Here is a 24,208-nt window from a genome sequence, read left to right as displayed (position 1 = left end):
ATTAAATACAAAAATGATTTGTTTAAGCAAACAAAATTTTATTGTGTAATTTGTTTATGAATAAATGTAAGTGAGTGAAAAAAAATTTAATATATAATATTATTTTAATAAAAATATATTTTAATAAAAATATAATTACATATCGTATAAATATCCAAACTATATTGCAATCAATCGAAACAATATTTAATTAATAGAATAAGCTTGAAGGGGTTATATCGCAAATAAAACAATTATTTTGTTTTACAAACAGCCCGGACACATTTTCAGTTATCAATTGCCCCTATTGTCTATGCTACAATGCCACTTGATTCAGCACACTTGACCATAAAAATAATGAATTGTTTGACTTTGGTGCGCACTGGCAAACTCCACCTAAAAGAATGCAGGATTCACATTACCACTAAACGTCAAACAGTTCATATTGAGTACAGACAAGTACAAAAGTTGTAAATCTTTATAATGGGATTTTTTTAAAAAATAAACAAGTATTGCGAATCCATTTGACCAATTATTGGAAGTTAACCCTAGATTAGTCACATGCTGAATTGTTTTCCACGTATCACTCTCTTCTTAAATATCTCAATTTTCAATAATCAAAGATGCTTCACTTCTGAGCAGCTGAGATTTGAAAGTATCAGAAAATATTAAAAATTTAATTGCAGGCCGCATAAACTCATTACACAGGCTGGACTCAGCCCACGGGCCGTATGTTGGCTATGCCTGACCAACAGACCAACTGGCACTGGTATTCAGCAGGGCTTACACTTATTATCTCACGAAACTTTGCATGCTTTAAAAACTGTTACATCAGGGTCTGGCTTCCAGAGATTAACTTCAATCAACCTGAATCTAGGTGCTGATTGAGATCCTTCCCTTTGAGAACCTGATAGGCATTAGCATTCCCTCAACTACTGGGAGCCATTAAAAATAAAATTGGCTGCTTAGACAATCATGAGGGCTTGAAATGCAGATAAATAATTTACTTACTATAGAGTTTGGTGTAATAGTCATAAAAATAGTCAACAAACTCAGCAAAAGAAGGATGAACAAAATGAGAACTTCAACAGTAAACTAGAAAATTTAAGTACATACCAAACAGAACTGACAATTATAGTAACTTCACTGAAAAAAACAAACAAACAAACACAGGAAGGGTTCAGCAGCAGACTAGATGAAATAGAAGAATCAGTGAACAGAAATACAGGACAGTGGAACTCAATCAAAGTAGCAAAAAGAAAAATAAAGGAATGAAAGACTGCTGTTGGTACTTATAAGGCAACATCAAGTGGACTTTTATGCATTATAGGAGTTCTAGAAAGAGAAGGAATAGAGAAAAAAGCAGAAGGTTTAGTTGAAAAATAATGGCTGAACACTAGCTTAACTTGGAGAAGAAAACAGACATCCAGATTTGGGAATTCCAGAGTTTCATACAAAATGAACCCAAAGAGAACAACAAAGACACATTATAATTACTATTAAAATTAAAGACATGGAGAGAATCTTAAAAGCAGGAAAAAAATGTTGCTACATATGAAGCAATCCCATAACACTTTGAACAAAATTTTGCAGGTCAGAAAGGAATAGAAAGATAATAAAAAACAAAATACAAGGTGCTAAAAGAATAAAATAAATACTACCAATTAAGAATACTCCTCTGAGCAGAGTTATTAAGAATTGAAGAATAGATAAAGAGTTTTTCAGATAAGCAAAAGCTAAAGGAATTTAGCATCACTAACCAGGTCTTACAAGAAAGGTTAAAGGATATTCTCTAACCTAAAAAATAAAGGTCACTAATTGGAAACAAGAAAACATGAAAGTGTAAATCTTACTGGTAAAGGTTAATAAGTAGTACCAGTAGTGAATTAATCACAGCTAGCCTGAAGGTTAAAAGACAAAAGTAGTAAATGATTGTAACTACAAAAAGCTATTAAGAGATACATGAGGTTAAAGGATGTAAATGTAGTGTCAAAAAACATAAAACATGGGAAAGAGTAAAAATAATGACCTTTAGTATATGTCCAAACTTAAGTTGTTACCAACTTAAAATAGACTATTACAAATATAAGTTGTTATATTAAGCCTCATAGTAACAATAAAGCAAAAACTTATAGTAAATACACAAAAGAGAAAGAGAAATAAATTTAAATATAACATTAAAGAACATCATCAGGCCCTGACCGGTTTGCTCAGGGCCTGATAATGTTGGCCGGGCGTGTGGAAGTCTCAGATTTGATTCCAGCCAGGACACACAGGAGAGGCACCCATCTGCTTCTCCACCTTCCCCCTCTTCTTTCTCTCTCTCTTCCCCTCATGCAGCCAACGCTCCATTGGAGCAAAGTTGGCCCTGGCGTTGAGGATGGCTCCATGGCCTCTGCCTCAGGCTCTAGAATGGCTCTGGTTGTATCAGAGCTGCCCCAGATGGGCAGAGCATCCTCCCCTAGTGGGTGGATCCCAGTTTGGAGCATGCGGGAGTCTGTCTGTATGCCTCCCGCTTCTCACTTCAAAAAAAAAAAAAATCAACAAAGAAGAAAACAAGTTAATAAAAAAGAAACAGAAACTAAAGCCCTGTCCTGTTAGCTCAGTCAGTTAGAGCTTTGTCTGCAAACACCAAGGTTGTGAATTTGTTCCGCAGTCTGGGTACATACAGGAAGCAACCAATGAAAGCACAACTAAAGAAAGAACAACCAAAAAAATCAATGCTTCTCTCTCTCTCTCTCTCTCTCTCTCTCTCTTTTCTTCTTCTTCTTTCTGCTTCTTGAAAATCAATCAATAAAAATAAATGTTAAAAAACTAACAAAAAGTAACAGAAACTGCAAAACAGCCAGGAATTAATAAAACAACAAGTATGTACCTGTCAATAATTATTTTTAAAGTAAATAAAGTAGATTATTCAGTCAAAGAATATAGAGTGGTTTAACAGGGAAAAAAAAATCTATGTGCTGCTTATAAGAATTCCACTTCAGGTATAAGAATGCATAGACTAAAAGTGAAATAATAAAAAAAAAAAAATATTCCATAAAATTAGAAACTAATGAAAAATTATGTAGCTATACTTACAGCACATAAAATGGACTTTAAAACAATGACTGTAATAAGACATAAAGTCATTTCATAATGATAAAGGATCAATTCAACAAGAGGATAAAATATTTGTAAATAATTACACACTCAAGATAGAACACCAAATACATAAAGCAAATATTAACATAACTAAAAGAAGAAGTAGAAAGCTATACAATAGTAGTGGATTCTAATTCATTTACATTAATTAATAGATGATCAGATAGAAATTCAATAAAGAAATACAGGCTTTAAAATGATTATTAGATCAGGGAAACAAGAATGGATATAGATCTAGCTATATCTATATCATTTTATCTATACCTATCTATATCTTTCATTTATATTTATGTCATATATATTTATCTATCTATCATCTATCTAGAGAGAGAGAATATTCCAACCAAAACAAAAGAATATACCCTCTTTTCAAGGGCACATGAAACTTTCAGCAAGATAGGCAGATCATATGTTAGGCCACAAAACAAATCTTTTTTTTTTTTTTTTTAGTGAGAAGAGGAGAGCCAGAAAGACTTCCAAATGCACCCTAACCGGGATCCACCAAATAATTCCACTAGGGGGCGATGCTATGCCCATCTGGAACCATTGTTCTACTGCTCAGCAATGGAACCATTTTTTTTTAGCACCAGAGCAGAGGCCACAGAGCCATCCTGGGCACCCAAACCCAACTCACTAGAACCAATCAAACCACGACTGGGGGAGGGAAACACAGATAGAGAGGGGTGTAGGGGCGAGGGAGAAGCAGATGGTTGCTTCTCTTATGTGCTCTTACTGGGACTTGACCTGGGACATCCACATGCCAGGCTGATGCTTTACCACAGAGCCAACTGGCCAGGGCCCACAGAACAAATCTTTATGAATTAGAAAGAAAGAAGAAAGAAAGAAAGAAAGAAAGAAAGAAAGGAAGGAAGGAAGGAAGGAAGGAAGGAAGGAAGGAAGGAAGGAAGGAAGGAAGGAAGAAAGAGAAAGAAAGAAAGAAAGAAAGAAAGAAAGAAAGAAAGAAAGAAAGAAAGAAAGAAAGAAAGATCAAGTATATTTTCCAACTACAACTGTACAAAATAGAAATCAATTTCTATAAGGTAAATGGAAAGCAACAAAAACCAAGAATTAGTAAAAGATTGAAAATAGTAAAAGACCAGAGCAAAAATAGATGAAATAGATACTGAAAAGGTTAATAAAACCAAGAGCTATTTGAAAAGATCCACCTTTAGCTAGACTTACCTACACAAAATAAATAAATTAATTAAAGGGTACTAAAATAGAACTAGAAAAGAGGAGATGTCACAAGTAATTTCATAGAAGTACAAAGGATTGTAAGAGACTACAATGAACAATTATATGCCACTAAAACTGACAATATAAAAGAAATAGGTATATTCTTAGAAACATATCATCTACTTGACTCCTGAACAAAAAAATCTAAATGAATTGATTACTAGTAAGGAGTTTGATAACTAATTAAAATCTCCCAGTAACAAAGCCCAATACAAGACTGTTTCACTGGTGAATTCAAACATATATTTAAAAGGGTTGATAACAATCCTCCGTAAACTATTTCAATAAATACGTAGGGAGGGAACACTTCCAAACACAATTTCTGAGGTCAGCATTACCCTGATACCCAAAGCAGAAAAGGAAATCATGCCCCCCCACCGCACCAAAAAAAAAAAAAAATACAGGCAATATTGCTGATAACATAGATGCAAAACTTTTCAATAAAATATTAGCAAACCAAATTTAATAATTCAAAATTTAAAAAAAATATGGACCATGACCAAATGCGATTTATTTCAGGGATGAAAGATGGTTCAACATCAGCAAACCAATGTGTGATATACCACATTAACAAAATAAAGAATAAAATTTATGTGATCATCTCAATAGGTGCAGAAAAAGCATCTGACAGATCAGATTATGTATAATAAAAACTCTCAACAAAGTAGATATAGAGGAAATGTACCTCAACATAATCAAGATCATATATGAGAAGCCCACAGATAAATCAGTGGTGAAAATTTGAAAGGTTTTCTTCTAAGATCAAGTATAGGACAAGACTGCCCTATCTCACCATTTTTATTCAATGTAGCATTGAAAGTCACAATCAAAGCAATTCGGCAAGATAAATAAGTAAGCAACCATATTGGCACAAACAAGTAAAATTGTCACTGTTTGAAATGGCAATATATTACATATAGAAAACCATAACAACTCCATCAAAAACAAAAAAAACAGAACTAAACACATTCAGTAAAGTGGAAGGACACAATATCAATATTCAAACTCTGTTGTGTTTCTATACACTAGTAACAAACTATTTCAGAGCAAAATAAGGAAAGCAATACATTTACAATTGTATCAAAAAGAATAAAATACCTAGGAATAAAAATTTAGTCAATACAATTCTTAGAGAATAGCAATCATATTCTGTCCATACCTATATTCTCAGTGTGAAGTGTAGCAGGTAGATGAATAATAAATATTTGTTGAAAGAGCAAATGGATTTAAGAAATATCAGAGAAATATTAAAAGAGGAAAATTTTGGTTGGGAAATGAATCAACAGTATATATTTATTAAATTGCTAACATTTTGGAGAGCACTGTTACACTATAAAGTACTAAAAATTTCTGAATCTAATAAAATTAGATGTATTACATTCAATGAAAATTTTAGTGATTATTAATCTGGCTATTTCACTGTCCTCTTGTAAGGCCTTCTCATATATGTACTTATATGTGTGTGTGTATGAGTGTGTGTATAATTGATTGATTGGAGAAAGTGAGAGAGAGATCAACTTGTTGTTCCACTCATCCATGCATTCATTGGTTGATTCCTGTATGTGCCCAGTCTGGGGATCAAACCTGCACCCATCCATGGCATATATATTTTATTTATATCTTGATTGGACCAAAAGAGATGATTGTGTGAGTTATGAAAATTCGCACACAGTTCATACACACAGTATATGAACAGACAGAGACACAGAAGAGAGAGAAACAGAGAGAAAAGCAAATGATAGACTGCGGTTTCACACTAAAGGTAAACCAAGTTTTACCTGATTGCTTTCAACAAAGTAAAATTTAATCATCAGTTCATAAGCAGACCACAGAAAATATAATTGATGTATTCTAGGGAAATGATCATTTGGTAAACAAAAGGAGTTTAAATAACAGACACTCCTCTGGTTCTACTCCTGTCACTAAGGCTGATATATGACGCTGTCTTTATCCAGCTTAAGTTGTAAAATATCCTATAAGTGTAGTGCTTAAAGGTATCTAAATGTCAATGATAATAGCACTTTTATTTGTTTGCAACCAACATAATAATTAAGTTTGGATTAAATTTTTAAAATTATGTACCAAATAATAAAAGAAATATTTTAAATACACAACAGATTGTTTTTTAGAAAATTGAACATAATGAATTAGAGGAAATAAATGAATGTAGCTTTCCTTACAATATAGTTCTTTACCCAACTCTTATTGTCTTAGTGAAACATCTAGATAAGTCAGATCTTTTCAATTATTTAAATTAAGACAATAAATATTGAATGATTTAGGTTATCTAAATTTCTGTTTCTAATAAGTAGTAGTTCCAACATGTAATATAAACTTATGACTCTATTCATTTAATAAAAATTATTTTGGTTTTCTGTTTATGACACTATAGATAAATCTTTGCCTCTAGTACTTAATGAATTTGTCCTTAAGACACAAAGCACTGCCAGATATCACCTCATTTGCCACAACATAAAACCTGTCCCTTCCACCTTCAACTAAGCAGTAATTATCTCAGAGAAATTGTACGATAGTCCTTCAACCTCTTTTTCTGATATCCTCTACATTTAATCTAAAATATTACTCTTGACACAATTATTTCTTTTTCCTAAAATTATGTTGTTTAATTAATTGAAGTTTAAAAACCATTATATTATGTAAGATTCAAATTTATTACTACTTCAGAAGCATGCAGAACATATGCATGAAGCTCTGACAGGAAGAAATCTTTTGTGCGGAACTGGGTTCATTTAACATTTAGCCTCAGACGTTTTTGCTAAATCATTTTCTTTGTAAAATAGTTTGGACTGGATTCTATTTTCTTAGGATGTCATAGTCCATTATAAATATTTTGGAGAATGTTCTCATTAGACTTTCCTTTCACTGGCTTCAATCTTAAACTGTGCAGTAAGGTTTATGTCCGCTTGAGATCACAAGGCTTTTCTTTTTTATTCTTTTTTTTTTTTTTGGCCTCAGGTAACTATGAGATGGGTTATACCTGAGAAACCAAAAAAAAGTGCAAAGACATGATATTTCTCCCTTTTGGATTGGGAGATGTGTGTGTGTGTGTGTGTATGTACATAAACACTATACACATACACACTATACACATACACACTATATTTAGTTTTTTTTTCCTGTGTGCTTTCAATCTTATCGATTTTAAGGGTTTCCAGAAATATAAAAATGAAATAGGCAGTTGTGATTTGTTGTGTTTTGTTGAAAGCTTGTCATATCACTTTCAATCATATAGACTTTCCTTCAACTTCTACATACTCACAAAATAAATCCATCTTACATTCATAGCCTCAGTGCAAATTGGTCTAACAGTTTAAATGTTTCTGTTTCTTGAGTGGTTATGTAAAAGCTAAAATTGTTCTTGTGTATTGCTCTCTATTTTATTGATTATCTTTTTTTATTTTTATAGCACTCAATACAATAGAAATTGGTTTGATTTTTCCATAACTATTGTTAATTTAAATTTTACTTTTTATAACTCTATTTTTTAAGATTTATTTTTATTTTTATTCTATTTTTTTAGAGAGGGGAGAAAGAGAGAGAGAGAGAGAGAGAAGTGGGGGAGGACATGGAAGCATCAAATCCCATATGTGCCTTGATCACTCAAGCCTAGGGTTTTGAACTGGTGACCTCAGCGTTCTAGATCGATGCTTCATTCACTGCACCACCACAGGTCAGGCTATATTTTACTTTCATAAGAACTCTAAAATTAATCCTTCTAAAATTAAAAAATGAATCTATTAATCCATTAGTCAATGAAATTGAAAAAAATTACTATTTTTTAATTTTATTGTGGACTCTTTCACTGTGAATGTTTTTTTTTTCAAAAACAATATTACTAGTCATTACTTAACCTTAAAATCAAATATATAATATCCTCAGAAATCTTTCATACTCTTGTGACATAGGTCAAAGCAGTTGCAATCTATTTGCCTATATTTTTCAAATGATAAGACGGTTTGAAGAGTTTGACTACTGGTTAGAAACCTGTATGTTATTTTTTTTTTTTCAGACCTGATAGAATAATTACAGAGACTTGACCTGACAGGCCTCCCTGGGGAAAGCGACCCTCCCCTGCCACACTGGGTGCACAGCCAGTGCACTTGACATCTCTGAAGGCATCTTTACCAGAGGCAATTGGCCACCGTCCTCTTTGGCTAACTCTGCCAAGGCTTTAATAAGGTGGGGGGAATAATGAAGAGAAGTGTAATGACACTTCTCCTCGCTTGGATTCTGTACTCAGTACTTTTCCAATCTTAGCCTCACTCCTTTGTCCTCCCCAACCCCAGAGTTCAATACTCCAGAGTCCATACAACTGCCAGAGCCTTTGTCCATGGTGCCGTCAGCGGTGCAAGGTCCCCCACCGGAGCTGATTCACCAGACATGCCACCCATGGATCTTTCCTTGAGGGAAATGGCTGGTGATTCCTCTAGTCTTAGATTTTGGTTTTTATTATCTCAGAAAGTGATTAAAGGCCCAACTGTTTCATTTTTGGTTAGTTGCTTGGATTGTCTACTCCCACACCTGGCAACACAGCTGCCTCTCTTCCAGTGCAGCTGAACTCCTGACACGGGTATGTAAAGATATTAGTCCAATTTCCTGGTGGAGGCCTAAGATTAGTAATTCAGACAACTCAGATATTTCTCAGAGGAAATGAATTTGTTAACCCTTCTCATTCTTAATTTAGCATTGCTAAGGTAGACCCTCTAGAGAGCTTCTACTACAGGATGGATAATGCAATTTTCATTCTAATCTACAATATCTTTAACTCAGAGCACAACAAAGTCTGTTTTAGCCCTTTCAGCTTCTGTAACACAAAAATACCATAAACCAAGCAGCTTAAAAACAACAGAAACTTCTTACAGTTTTGGAGGATGGGAAGTCCATAATCAGGACTAGCATGAAAGGATTCTATTGAAAGTTTTTCTTCGGGATTCAGTTTCAGACTGCCAACTTTTCTCACAAGGCAAGAAACAGGAAGCAAACTCTCATATAAGGGCGTCAATCCTATTCATGAGACCTCCATCCTCAGGACATAATCTGATACTAATAACATATCAAAGACCTTCTCTCTTAAAACCATCACATGTGACAATAGGGTTTTAACTCATGAATTTTAGGGAACACAAACATTTAGTTTATAACAGAGGTTAACCAAACATTTTAAGGAAACCCTCTCAGCATAATACCTCTTCCCCTCCACAACCCTCCCTCACATACTTATCTTCGTTTCCTACTTTTTAGGAAGGGCTATAGCAAACCAAATATATACTTTAATGACCAACACCTTGATTTCATTTGTTTTTTTTTAAATATTGCACGGCAAAAATATGTACTTTAGCTAAAAATATGTATTACTTTTTTTTAATGTCTAAATCTTTTCCTTTTCCCCTACATAATTTACCAATGAAGATTCATTCAAAATTAGAAAGTACAGCAACTGACACATGGCTTATTCTTTCTAGTAGGCTTTGTTGACTCCATGACAGATTTTATTATTTAAAATTAAACATTTTTCCTGATCTCTGACTCTCTTAGATAAGGTAGCTTCTTAGTAGACATATGTTCTGAATCCAGTTCTTGTGGGGTTGGCATGTGGTGTTATATACAAAGCATTTTATTGGATTCTCACTAAGAGAAGCTTAGGCTTTCCAGTAAGTTTTATTCATAGTTGAAATAGAAGAATGCTTGCAGGTTCTCAATGTCTTATCTCTGTCTGTCCCACTAAGGAATACTCCTGTCTTATCTTCATAAACCCAGTATAGAGACTGAAGTCCAGATATTCTGCACTGTAGTTTAGCTTATATCAAAGCTCAGTCTCGTCCAGGCACTGCTCAAAGTCTGTACTTGGAAGATGGTCTGGCTCCCAGCCAAGCTGCATGGTGGCAATGTAACTAGAGTTTTTCTCTCATCCGGAAAGGCAGAGAGAAGGGAAAAAGGCAAAAAGTCCAGACCTCTGTTAATCTCATGTTTATATTTTGGGGCTGGCAAGGATTAGCTTTCCTCCTTTTAACCAGTCTCATTCTGGACCGCCCAGTGTTTCACACCCCCTGTCTAATTTTTGACTTCCAGTGTACATATTCTGAAATGGAGGAATTTCCCCCTTCTTCCCCCAGCGAGAGAATGTTAATGCCTTGGGAAAAGTCCTTCCAAACCTGAGTCTGGAGTGTTGGAGGTACAACAGACATTTGAGGACATTATTGGTTACTAAAATGTGCAATTGGGCCTATAAATGTTTTAGCCTTCTAGTAAATTAAGTTAAATAGGATGTTGCAGTGTCCTAATGAAGTAGGCCCTCCAGTTTTATTATTAAATTTTAATAGAAATAGAAAAATATTAAAATTATAAAGGCTCAAGTTATGATTCAAATACTATAACTGCTCACCTAAGATGAGTAATCCATCCACAGAGTCACTCACATATGTATAGCATTAAAGGGCTTACCTAATGTAGATTGCAACTGGGGCTTTCTTACGTTGGGGCACTCCATTCCTAAATTCAGATACAGTATCTCTGTAAACATTTTGTAAACTTAAATTCTCCTGAGATTTGGGATTGGGGAATGTATCATATCTCATGAACTCAACTTTTTGTCATCTCACTTTATTTTCTTCTTTGTCACTATTTTTTTCAGCTTTATGAGGAATTATAAATATTTGGTTTCTGTTCTGCCAGAAAGCTGACCCCACGTGTTCACACCCTCCAGCTCACTTGGCACACACAAAATGTTGGAACTAGACCATTAGAATGTTATTTAAAATATTTTTTCTTTGGGTTATTAGATCTTTCCAATGTTATAAAGTTCCTCCTCTATCAGTGTGGCAATAGAAATTTGAGGACAAAAGAAAACATCGCATGTGTGGCTACTTAAATTTTGATACACCCAAATGATTTAAATGAGAAGCAAAAACAAAGCAAAGAATTAGCCTAATTCCTACTTAATAAAACTTAAAGAGTCCAAGTATTTCAGTGCTTTAAATGGGTGTGCTTGTGGGGGTGTTGGAGAGAAGGATAGATTATAGCAGTAGTGCCAGGCATCTAGATTATAGTTAAAATGACTTTGTTTTATAAACCAATTTATGCTCTGTTTTCAAAATAATAGTTTCTACTCACACAAACCAATAAAAAAAATGTAAAGATCTGTCTCTTGAGTAGAGAACTTGAATATAATTTAACATGACTCCAACCATGAGGAAACACACAGTGCTCAGAGAGTTTGATTGATAGCTGCTTAAAATATAAAAGAGATTAATTTGATTCTATTTGGAAATAATTTTCCCAATAAAACTTCATTAATAAGATTTCATAATAAGCATATTTTTTTAGATTTTTTTTCTTGAGAAGTGAGGAGGCAGAGAGATTCCCCCATGCAACCCAACCAGGATCCACCCAGCAAGCACAGTAGGGGGCATTGTTCTGCTCATCTGGGGTCCCTGCTTTGTTGCTCAGCAACCCAGCTTTTTTAATGCCTGAGGTGAGGCCATAGAGCCAACCTTAGTGCCCGGGGCCAACTTGCTTCAACTGAGCCATGGCTCTGTGAGGAGAAGAGAGAGAAAGAAAGAAAGGAGAAGGGGAGGGGTAGAGAAGCAGATGGTCACTTCTCCTGTGTGCCCTAATCAGGTATAGAACCTGGGACATCCACACACCAGGTCAGCACTCTGCCACTGAGCCAACTGGTAGCCAACTGCTTTTAGATTTAAAAGCAATATTTACTTATCTCCTAAAAGGAAAAGAGAAATGATAAGGTCAAGAAAAAAAAGAGGCCCTGGCCGGTTGGCTCAGTGGTAGAGCGTCGGCCTGGCATGCAGGAGTTCTGGGTTCGATTCCCGGCCAGGGCACACAGGAGAAGCGCCCATCTGCTTCTCCATCCCTCCCCCTCTCCTTCCTCTCTGTCTCTCTCTTCCCCTCCCACAGCGAAGGCTCCACTGGAGCAAAGTTTGCCTGGGCACTGAGGATGGTTCTGTGGCCTCTGCCTCAGGCGCTAGAATGGCTCTGATTGCGGCAGAGCGACGCCCCAAGATGGGCAGAGCATCGCCCCCTGGTGGGCATGCCAGGTGGGTCCCGGTTGGGCACATGAGGGAGTCTGTCTGACTGCCTCCCCATTTCCAGCTGCGGAAAAATACAGAAAGAAAGAAAGAAAGAAAGAAAGAAAGAAAGAAAGAAAGAAAGAAAGAAAGAAAGAAAGAAAGAAAGAAAGAAAGAGAGAAAGAAAGAAGAATATGGGTTCTTATTTGCATTAGCTACAGATCACTATCTTTACTTGGAGAAATGTAAGTAGAAATTGATATAAATTACTGTGCATTTCATTGTATACATATATATTTTGTGACATTTTTCATTCTTTTATCTATGTATTTAATGCCCATATAGACACATCTCCAAGTAACATTCTGAAAACAAATGTGGCTTCCAATACATAATTCACACTTACTGAGCATTGTTACCATGATTCAGGCATTTTTACTGACAATGAAACAAACCATAGAAAAAAACAGTCTTTAAACCAAGGCTGACTTAAATATATACTATGATATATTATATTGTTTCTTTCTTTTTTTTTTTTTTTCTGAAGCTGGAAACGAGGAGAGACAGACAGACTCCCGCATGCGCCCGACCGGGATCCACCTGGCATGCCCACCAGGGGGCGATGCTCTGCTCCTCCGAGGCGTCGCTCTGCCACGACCAGAGCCACTCTAGCGCCTGGGGCAGAGGCCAAGGAGCCATCCCCAGCGCCCGGGCCATCTTTGCTCCAATGGAGCCTTGGAGCCTTGGCTGCGGGAGGGGAACAGAGAGACAGAGAGGAAGGAGGGGGGAGGGTGGAGAAGCAAATGGGCGCTTCTCCTATGTGCCCTGGCCGGGAATCGAACCCGGGTCCCCCGCACGCCAGGCCGACGCTCTACCGCTGAGCCAACCGGCCAGGGCCTATATTTTATTGTTTCTGTTTAGATTCACATACTCAGGGTGGGCAAACACAGACATACAATTTGTTTAACTCATTACTTTCTCTGGATTTCTGCATTTATTCATATGTTGTGCTTTTTTTTTAATTGATTATATTGAGGTAGCACTGGTTAATGTAATTATATGGGTTTCAGTGGCGAATTCTATAACACACCTCTGTACACTTCTGATGAGCAAATTTTCTTTTCTCAAAATCATCAGAGCTGATGTGCTTCTTCTAACCCTCACATTAGACTGACTGTGTCACCCATTTCTCTTGGCATTTTCTTTGTCATATGCAGGATTTTGACATCTCTGTAAATCTAAATATTTCAATCCAATAGAGTTAATACAAATATCTGAATTGCTTTTATCATTATGTAAAAATCATATGAACTGATTATATTTTTGAATAGCTTTTTTTTATGTTGCTGTTCTGGAAAATTGAATGCTGATAAGCTGTTCTAATAAATGCAGAATGTTTCTTGAATTACATATTAAAAGTCTGGCCAAAACCAGTAGTGTTTTTCTATCTCTAATTTCTTCTTTTTTAATTATTTAATGTTCCCTCTTTATAATAAAAAAATTTGTTCATATCCATATTCCATTCCAAATCATCAATTAAATCCCCATTGACTTTAGACTAAAATGTGAGTTAATGAATTGGACATCCCATGCTTCTGTGCTCTGACCCTCTCCTGGTGTTCCAACCTCTAGCCTTCATCTAAACTGAACTGCTTAGTCCTGGTTTTCCTCACAGTGTTCCTCAGTTGGGTTTTAAACATACCAGCTCCTAACATTAAAATATTATATTGTCTCAACATATGATTACCGTTAAGCCTGCTAAAACTTACACTAAAAAGCAATCTTTTATAAATGTAATGCTTCTATTTTGTCTGTCTTAATTTATGCAAATTATCCACCCCCCCATCCTTCCATTAAGAATAAACTCTTGAGGAGAGAAGCCACACTTTTGTACTTCCAAAATGCCTGAGAGTAGATAGTAGTAAATGGACAATAATTTTGCTTAAATTATTGTTAATTGTTCCTTATTTAAAGATGAATAAAAGAATCATTGTTATAGTTTTAAAAATATATACATTCAATATCTTTAGGCTAAATCCATCATTTAATTTGAGACTTAACCCCCTTTATTAAAAACACACAGAAAATTACAGGTAATTTTGGCAGTCATTCTAGTATTATAAGTATTGACATAAAAAAATGAAATACGCTGTGAGTCAAGAGTTACATTTTACATTATTTAAGAAAATCTAGGTTATAATGCTACAAATAAAATTACGTATGAGAACAGATACAGACAGTAACTATAAATGCACCCTTTTTAAACATGATAAGATAGCAAATTATTCATACCATTTATATTCATATGTTTATTTTATTAAGAAAAGACTTTCATGTCTTGTAAGTAATACAGATGTCATTATTTTAGTGATTGCCTCACATCCTATATAAATATATTATAATCAATGTAATGTTCATAATCAGATTGCTTCAATTGTTTCAGTATTATAACTAAGGGAGAAACAAATATTATTATGTTTACATGTTTATCACAGTAACTGCAGGACCAAGAACACTGCCTGACAGATAGTAAGAATTTCATAAATGAAAGAAGATATGGTGGTGATTAATGAATTACTTTTTAAAAAGTTAACCTTTGCATACTTAGATGATTTTTTAAAAATAAAGGACTAGGCAAAAATTTATGTATTTTAAAAAAATAATTATATATTATTTTCAAATTATACCATGTCTCTTTTTCTTTTGAGAGATCGATAAATATTGATGTGCACCTCCACCCTTGCACTCCTAACATTCATATGACAAGTAGAGTTTGACAGTAATCATTTCCCTCTGCTCTAGACTCAATATTTGCCCTGCCTTAATATTCAGAAGTTGAAATGTAATACTCAATGTGGTATTAAGAGGTGGGTCTTTGAGAGTTGCTAGGTCTTAAAGGTACAGCTCTCATGAATGAGATTAGTTCTCATATTAAAAAGACCCCACAGAACTCCCTAACTCTGTCTGCTTCATGAGGTTACAGTGAGAAGATGGCCACCAATGAAAAAGGGGGCTTTTTCAAGACACTGAAACTGTTGCTGCCACAATATTGAACTTCCAGTTTCTAGAATCATGAGTAATAAATATTTGTTGTTTATAAATCATTAACTTTATGGATTTTTATTAATAGTAGCCTGAGCAGCCTGATACCCACATTTTCAACAAAATGTATCTTGTTTTTCATTTTAATCTTTGCTACTCTGAGAAATCAAAATATCTTATTACTATTTAAATATGCATTACTTTGATTCCACAGGTATTTGAGTTTTTCCACAGTTTTATATAGTTTTTCTTTTCTCAATTTATGCTCTTTACCCAATTTTCTGTCAGGAAACTAATTTTACTAACATATAATAAGTTTATTTAAGAAAATATTGACATTCGATCTTGTAAGTGAATTTTTCCAAATATTCCATTTCCTTCTATTTTGTTTATGCTTTATTTTGATGTACTGTTTATCACTTAATGTTATACTTCAAGGTTTATAGCTTTGGGATTATGTTCAAAATGTTAGCGCTCCATTAATAATCTTACTCTATATAAACTTCATTTAAAATTGTATAAGTATATTAACCATCCATTTCCTTTTCATTCTGAAACATCTCTGCAATTCCTTGAGATTAACATAATATCTCATCCCTGCCACTCATCCCACCTCTTTCTTTATATTTTTTAAAATTTATATAGTTAATAAATCTCAACCTTTTTATATTCTATACCAATATCTTTTTTATTTTAGAGAATGTCAACTTGTCATTTTTTGGGGGGGGCCTATTCACTGCTCAGTTTTATTCCTAATTTTCTTTAGTAAACAATTGTACTGAGTCCCAATTATTAAAACAGTTTACGGAAAAGTGAAATACTCCTGTGTGGTTTGGATAATAAACTGGGAGCTGAGCACACAGTGGTGAGCCTAGTAGATACGTTCCTTGGCCATGGAGCCTACAGCCCTCTTTGGTATGTGAAAGGAGAGTGACATGGCAGAGTCATTTAGGAGACAGGCACTAAAATTGAGCCCGGAAGCCAAAAAGAAGTTTGTTTTACACACTTTGCACCTAGGATGTTCTTCTAGAACTTTTGAATCCTTTGAGATGTGTTTAAATTTTTTTCTCCTTATCATGACAACCAGATTATCTACATCATTTCCTTTGAAAGAAGCCAACCCAATTTGCCTGATCGACATATTTCATTTGTATTTTGGCCAGAAAAATCATTTCCAAGTAGTCAGAATTCTTCATGGAGGTGATTAGATTAAGAACAGTGCTGCCTAACCCAGACCTTTATATAACCTGCCTTGCTCTGGTTGGGTAACTCAATATGCCAAGGTTGTGGGTTTGATCCCTGGTCAAGGCACATACAAGACTCAGCCAATGAATTCATAATAACTGGAACAACAAATCAGATTTATCTCTCTTTCTCTCTACCTCTCTCTAAAATCAAATTAAAACAAAACAAGGAACAATTGCTTTTTTTGTTCTACCAGGAGCACAATTTAGGTTGCTACCTGCATCTGTGCCCTGCTTGGAACATTTTCCATTGTTCAAATAAACTTCCTTTATTTTTTACTATAGCCTAAATATGTTTTATATTTTTGTTAACAAATATGTCATTCGTTAGTTCGTACATATTATAATTTTACACACACACACAAATATCTTTGCCAATGGCTTTTTATCAATATATGTTTCACACTGAATTTAATAGGAGAAACATTACAAAGTTATCTGATGTTATTTTTAATGTAACATAAAAACACACTTTGTAAGAGTGTTTCTTAATACACATGTATTTTAAAATCCTTAATAGCATATAAAGAATGAGTTTATTGCAAACTTTGGCAAAATAAAATGTTATATATAATATGAATGCATACATGAGAAAAAGTAACAACATATATATGGGTAGAATAGCCTTCTTTTACATTTTAGGAATCAGGTTAGAGACAATATTGTGTTTGAATCTTTTTATTCTTACTTGATTTTCTTTCCACTTATTTTTCCTTTAATTACTGAGAGAAGGGTGTTGAAGTATTGAACAATAATCGTGGATGTGCTATTTCTGCCTACATATCTGTCAGTTTTTTTTCTCTTCTTGTATTTTGATTTTCCATTAATGAGTATATACACACTTAACATTTGTATGTCTTCTTGCTGAATGGTTTCTTCATCACAGAATTATCTATCTTTTCTCATACTATTCTCCCTCAGGTCAACTTTATCTAATATGATTATATATATTCTGGCTTTTTCATAATCAGTGTTTACATAATATAACTTTTTTTTCCCTTTTAATAATTTTATTTTTTAATGGGGTGACATCAATAAATCAGGATACATATATTCAAAAATAACATGTCCAGGTTATCTTGTCATTCAATTATGTTGCATACCCATCACCCAAGGTCAGATTGTCCTCTGTCACCTTCTATCTAGTTTTCTTTGTGCCCCCCCTCCCCCTTTCCTTCTCCCTCTCCCCCCTCCCCTCGTAACCACCACACTCTTATCAATGTCTCTTAGTCTCAGTTTTATGTCCCACCTACATATGGAATAATGCAGTTCCTGTTTTTTTCTGATTTACTTATTTCACTTCGTATAAAACTCAGAAACACTGATACATAAAGACACATGCAGCCCCATGTTCATTGCAGCATTGTTCACAGTGGCCAGGACATGGAAACAACCAAAAAGCCCATCAATAGATGACTGGATAAAGAAGATGTGGCACATATACACTATGGAATACTACTCAGCCATAAGAAATGATGACATCGGATCATTTACAGCAAAATGGTGGGATCTTGATAACATTATACATGATATAACTTTTCAGTTTTAAAAAAAACAACCTTTTAGAAGTTTCTATTTCATGTACACCTTTTGTAAATAACTAATAATGTGTCTTGTTTTGTAATCCAGCATGACATTTCCTACTTTTAAGAAGAGAATATATTCCTTTTAATTTATAGTTACTATTATATAGGTGGAGTTAATTTTGTTATCATAATATTTGTTTTATTTAATAGAATAAAAAATATTAAAGTGTATAACCTGAGCTAAAAATAAATACTACTTTGTGAAACATTTTTTATTGAATTGATTTTGGTGACATTGGTTAATAAAATGATTCAGATTTCAGGTGTATAATTCTATAATACATTATCTGTATACATTATATTGTGTGTTCACCACCCCAAGTCAAAGCTATTTTTCACCACCATGTAACCTTCTTTCGCCTCTTCTACTTCTCCCCCCAGCTCCCTTTTTCTCTGATAATCAGCATACTGTTGTTTGTGTCTATAAGTTTTTATTTTTTAAGTTCATTCCCTTCCCTTTTTTCACCCTCATCTCCATGATATTTGTTTTATTATTTATCTATGCTGTATTTCCTCCTCTCTATTTTCATTAGGATCAAATAATTATACTTTAGTATTTTACTATATATCCTCTATTGACTTAATAACTATAAATTTTTAAGAAATGCATATATGGTTACACTAGATTTTACATTATTATCTTACCATTTCTTTCCTTCAGATACTATCATTAAGCTTCACACATAACCTTGGAAACTAACAACATAGTGTTTAAATAAATTGTTGAAGATTTATCAATTAACAAATGTTGTGACAAATACAACTCAAAATTTATGACCTCAATCATTAAGTTATCTTATAATAGATTACTATTACTTACACTACATATAGTCAAACAAAATAGAGCACATACTGATTATTAATGTCTAATATATGAGGGATCAAATTATCTAAGCTATGATTCATGCACAACATTTAGAAACATTCTTTGTTTTAAGACAGGCCTGGTTTTAAAACTAGACTATGTCAGTTACTATTTGTTAATTACTAACTTGCAAAGTTTATCTTTGTACTTTATCTTCCCTATCAAGAATCAGAGATAAATAAATTCATTTCATGTATAAACTAATTTTAAAATATTGTGAACAATATGTAGGTATATAAATGTTCACTCCTTCCCTAGACTTGTGATTTTTTTTCTGCCAAAGGATTTAATGTAAGAGAAAATGAAATGTAATAACGGGATTTTGTTTCTTACATGTTTATTTGTAACCTATCATAGGGGAAAAAATTAATGTAAACAAAGATTAAAACTCCTTTTTTGAAGGTGGAACTTAATTAGTGTATGGGTTAATTATCATTTTCATAATATATAATTAAAATTTTGTTATTGTTAAAAGAAAGTACCTAATCTGAGTTGATTTATATTTAGCATTATTATATGAAGATAAACAAGTATTGAATGAGACTACCTCTATTTTATTTAAATAATTTTGATTCTTTAAAATAAGAGAGGTGGTAAGAAGTCTCTATTGCTTTTAGTAAAAAAATTGTCATATCACAAATAACTAATATCAAACATGTGTTGCTTAGTCTTTTGTGAATAATTAAAAATATTTCTCTATAAATTCTGTTAGGTCTAAGCATACTCAAAGTGCCTCAGCTCTAGCCAGTCACTTAGCTAATTGTTTATCAAATCCATCTATCTTCTGAACATCCACATTTTTCATATGAATTAAAAGTAGAGGTTCTTAGAATAATTTTATGGATTTTCTGGCAATGAGCTAAGAGAGAATATCATAACTAATTGGCTCTGCTTAGTATTACTTTCTGTGTGCTATGTATTTAATTGCAAATGTTTAATTTTCTTAACTAGACAAGGTCTAATTTATGGAAATGACCAATTATCTAATACTAAACCTTAGAAATATGTACATTTATGAGAATCATATGTGGAAATCAGAAATTACTGTATGATTCTTTCTTTTTAATATACTTTAGCGTATTAAGGCAACCAGACAAAAGTGAGTGAAGTTCTCTGTATACTATTCTTAGTACTTTGGACATTTTTGAATGCTTAAACTGATTAATTTGAAAATCCAAAAGATGTTTAGCACAAACTATTGAAAGAGTAGTTCAAAGAATTGAAAAATACATTTCTGGAGGAAAAGAAATGTGAGATCTTAAGTTTACAATAGGCCCTTGAAAAACATGGAATTAGGGAACCTGACTACCCATGCAGTCAAAAATCCACTCATAACTTTTGACTCCCTGAAAACCTAATTAATAGCTTATTGTTGACCAAAATCATGACCGATAATATAAAGTTGATTAATATATATTTTGCATATGCTTTACATAATGCATTCTTACAATAATGGAAGCTAGAAAAAATAAAATGTAATGAAGAAAATTATAAGGAAGAGAAAATATATTTAGAGTACTATACTGTATTGATACTCTAAGTTTAAACTTCTGTTTATAAAATGAACCATCTGTCAGTACCTACATCATAGATTTTATACATTTACTAACACTACATATTAATTTTTTTTTAAAAATAATGTGAAAAGAAATTCATATTTCTTTACAGGTACAACGACTCATGCATTAGTTAAGAAACAGCAATATAGTTATTTTAAGGCAGCATAATGTAATTGATAAGATTGCTTTGTGGTAGCCCAGCCTATACACTAATGAATAATTGTATGATATACGGTATTAGATTTGTATTCATAATATAGTATTAGAAACATTGTTGCATTCACTTACTTGTGATGATGAGCTTATATCCAGTTTCTCCAATTATGAGGGACAGGTATACAGTCATTCTCTGAAATGCAAAATAGAAAAAAAACTAACACATTATTAAGTTTATATTAAATATCAATCATCCTATACTTATGCAAAAATAAGCTAGCCATTCTAATACAAGTCTTGTACATGATGTTCTACACAATGAATATTTAGGCGATGATAATGATGACACAAAAATGTCTCTTACCATTCTTGCTGTACAGTTATTAGATTTTCACAAGAAGATTCACACATAGAAGATAAGTTTATTAACTGTACAGCATGATGGCTATTTCCCATTCATTAGGTGAAAGTGGATTATTATAAAGGTCTTTATCCTCCTTGTCTTTATGCTGCGTAGGCTGCGGAGGAGGAGGAGGAGGAGAAGATTGGTCTTACTGTGTCAGGGGTGGCGGATGTGGGAGATGTGGAGAAGGTACAAGGGGAGAGAGGAGAGGTAGGCACACTTGATGTAACTACGTGGACATTACTTCCTAATTTCTGTCTCAATTATATGTCTTCTCATTTAAAAAAAAAACTATTTTTATATTGTACCAATTTGCTTCAGTTTCTGTGCTAGTACTATGAAAGGGCTCATGTCATAGAAGAATTCAAAGTCAGTCTTGAGTCATCAGAACCCTTCCACCAGGCTGTCTAATGTCAATTTGTTTCCTAGCACTTCTCTATCTGCCTCCATTGGCACAGGTTCAGAACTCGCTTCCATCAAGTCATCCTCTGTTAATTCTTCTCATGTGATATCTATCAGATCTGTGTAACTTTTAATAAACTAACCTTTTATAATAAATTTGTGTATATCTTGTGGCAGTAAGTGATAAAAATAGACTAGTATTTACATATATTTTATGCATTCATGACATTTAAAATTTCTTAAAAATAATTCTAGTCTTATGTGTTTTGTCATAAGTTTTTTCAAATTATCACAAATCTCCAAACATTTTTTCCAATTATATTTATTGCAAATAATGTGAGTATGCATGAACTCATATAATTCAAATCTGTGTTGTTCAAGGGTCAACTGCATTGCTTGTGTGTGTGTGTGTGTGTGTGTGTGTGTATACTTTTAAAAAAAGTTACTTCCTTGAACTTTGAATGTGTTTGTGGAGTACTATAGATGTTTACACAATAAGAGCCTTTACTAGAGCTGTTTCCTATTTCAACACCTAAAGATGTGCATCATAAAAGAGGCTCTCTCCTATTATTATAGTCACTCTTTGGCATAAATGCTAACATTTCAGCTGAAATTCTATTTCTTTCTCTCTTTAGAAAGCATAATACAACACATATTACTGAAAATATTTGGAAACAGAAGTGTCAGACTATGACAAGAGATAACCAGTCTACAAACATGTCACTTATTATATTCTAGACTCTAGATTCTTTGTCTCTTAATTAAAAATAAGTGTAAAAATAATTTTTCTGTTGGATGAAAATGCATATTCAGAAGAGCTTAAAGTACTGAGATAATAGTAACTAATAAAAATAAAGCATAACACATACATATTTACAGAAAGACTTGCAATTTTTAAACAGTTTTCATATATAGCCTCCAATTTGAGTAAATGTAGGAAAAGTGAAATTGTAAAATGAATTGACATTGTCTTGATATTTACACAAGTATAACATATTTTTTACCTTTTTTCCTAGCCTAATTTTCAAATAAAGTTTAAAGTATATATTTATTACATTTCAATAAATAGTAGTTTTAGTTATTTTTAAATAAGTCTATCAGAGATCTGACCAATTTAGAAAAAAGGAAAAAAATTACATGAAACAGTTTAACTACAGAATATATTCTTCAATGAATTTCTGCAGTGATATTTCTACATTACACTCAAGAGGCAAACAAATTAAAAGTGTTTTGCACTTAAAGATACTCAAAGGATCAGAGTACAAAGAAAAAATCACTCAACCTAACATTCAGTCATTCAACACCATTTAGTCTATGTAAATAAATTCTGTTCAGCAGTTAAAAGAGAGTTAGGTTACCATGTAAAATGAAGAGAATGATTCTCTTAGGAAAGAAGGAAGAAATGAATTTTCCTCAAGTATAAGAAGCAGATACAAAGCAAGTGAGACAATTTAATATGGAAACAAAATAAATAACTTTAAAAGAAAAAAATATAAAGATTGAGGAAGTAACTCTTTTTGTGAAATAATTATTAAATATAGAGTTAGAAATAAAATGTGCAGAATGACAAATTTTACCTTTATTTTATAGTAAGTTTACTTCTTATTGTAACTTTTTAAAATCCAATTGTATTTTAAAATCCAACTGTTTAGTTTCACTTATATATATATATTTAATATTTAGGCACTCATGTTGATATAAAAACTATTAATACATTATTATGAGGTGAAATAAAAAAATATGGAAATATACCTAACAAACATCTTGGTCCATAGGCATTTGATTAAGATAAAAATTTGGCTAGATTCCTCTTTAAGATTAATTAGATTCAACTTTATCTTTTAAGATACCTGTAACTCACAACTCTTTATTCATTTTTTTTTTTAGAGAGGAGAGAGAGAGGGAGAGAGAGAGAGAAAGAGAGAGAGAGAGAAGGGGGGAGGAGCTGGAAGCATCAACTCCCATATGTGCCTTGACTAGGCAAGCCCAGGGTTTCGAACCGGCAACCTCAGCATTCCAGGTTGATGCTTTATCCACTGCGCCACCACAGGTCAGGCAACTCACAACTCTTTACATGACGCTTAATATCGTTTTAAGGAATGTATGAGTACATTTGTTATTCTCCCTTTTATAATTATCAGTGCTTAACATAATTTTCAATGTACTAATTTACTCTATATGCTTAGAGTCTCCTGGAACCTTCAGACATATAAAAACTTTGTTAAAAATGATTTATAATATAAAAATAAAAGGTAAGAAACATGAAAATATACTTTTTAAAGATTTATTTCACCAATGGAGAACAACACATAAAAAACATTTTTGAATATTTTATATATGTATTTCTCTAATTTGTTTTCTTTCAAATTATCTGGTTCTTAAAAAAAGGGTAGAATATTATTGATTGCATAAAGTCAGCACATGCAAATCAAATCAGTGTCATTTTTTTTTTTACAAGAATGCTATAACTATTGTTAGGGTAATTGTTGAAAATATTACTTTATATAATAAAAGTAAGTTTTTACATCTTTATGACATTGTCATTTTTG

Source organism: Saccopteryx bilineata, chromosome 5 (genome assembly GCF_036850765.1).
Source record: "Saccopteryx bilineata isolate mSacBil1 chromosome 5, mSacBil1_pri_phased_curated, whole genome shotgun sequence".
Taxonomy (NCBI): domain Eukaryota; kingdom Metazoa; phylum Chordata; class Mammalia; order Chiroptera; family Emballonuridae; genus Saccopteryx; species Saccopteryx bilineata.
This window is presented reverse-complemented; position numbering follows the sequence as displayed.